Source organism: Bison bison, unplaced genomic scaffold, assembly GCF_000754665.1.
Source record: "Bison bison bison isolate TAMUID 2011002044 unplaced genomic scaffold, Bison_UMD1.0 scf7180017858575, whole genome shotgun sequence".
Classification (NCBI taxonomy): Eukaryota; Metazoa; Chordata; class Mammalia; order Artiodactyla; family Bovidae; genus Bison; species Bison bison.
Window position 1 is genome coordinate 534 of NW_011489147.1, and position 1145 is coordinate 1678.

General features: G+C 32.6%; 1 long non-coding RNA gene across 1 annotated transcript in view; it reads left to right on the top strand.

Moving 5' to 3' along the window:
* Positions 1-23: 23 nt before the first annotated feature.
* LOC104979842 overlaps positions 24-1145 on the top strand; it is a 19401-nt gene continuing 18279 nt past the window's right edge. Inside the window, exon 1 of the long non-coding RNA XR_824205.1 lies at positions 24-416. This is a non-coding gene — a long non-coding RNA (uncharacterized LOC104979842). The remainder of the gene's footprint in view (positions 417-1145) is intronic.

Here is a 1145-nt window from a genome sequence, read left to right on the forward strand (position 1 = left end):
AAAAGAGTATTTTTCATTGTTGTTTTAATCAAATACTGACTTTCTTGTTTGAGTTTTAACTCAGTTTTTAAATACCATGTTGTGAAATGTATAGATTATAAAAGTTATATCTGTTTAATGTTGCCATTTGAACTTATACTCACTTGCTACAGATTTTAATGTTAATTTTAATAATTACATTGGCTAAATTTAGTAATAACCAATAATGAATACATGTAGTTTCTTATCATGTTCTTGTATGCTTGTATATTTTATTAAGAATAAGTTATGTTCTGAAATTACTTAAATCTATGCAGCAGAGATAGTGTTTATATTTTACATTTTATATTCATCCAGACACTACTGTAATACAGTTGTTGACTTATTTTCTCATCTTTGCAGTTCAATTTCACATTGCCCACTTATATGAAACCCAGGTAAGTGTTTTAACTTAGCTTACTTTAAAACACTCATACCATTTTAAGTGGAATCAGATACACAGATAATTTAATGAGGTTCTGGGCACTACTTCTTACATAATACTCATTAAATGTGGTCAAGATTTTGCATTCATGTTACGGTTATTACACAGAGTTCTTATTGTGTACAAAGAACTCATTAAACTCAAACTATCTGCAGCCTTAAATGGCTGTATTTGAGAAGCTTTCTCATATTCTTGATGTGAAATGCCTAGGTTTCTTTTCAGAATGTTATAGATGGTTGTTACAATGCATTGTTCTTAGTTTCACTTTTTTATTAAGATTGAAATATCCCTTCCATATATCACCATTTGAAAAGCCTATTAGTAACCTCTTGATGTCATTACCAGTACTTTTATGGCTGCTATATTTAATTTTTTTTTTGGCTGTGCTGCAAGGCATGTCAGATCTTAGTTCCCTGACCAGGGATGGAACCTGTGCACCCTGCAGTGGAAGTGCAGAGTCTTAATCACTGGACCACCAGGGAAGCCCTGGCTGCTATATTTAAAAAGCTGTTTTAGAACATATTTTTATATATGGCAGAATTTGCTTAGTTACATGATATAGGGTATAACACATAAACATTTAGTCTAGGTAAGCAGTTTTGGTATGGGCTTCCCTAGTAGCTCAGCTGGTAAAGAATCCACCTGCAATGCAGGAGAGCCCGGTTCAATTCCTGGTTGGAAA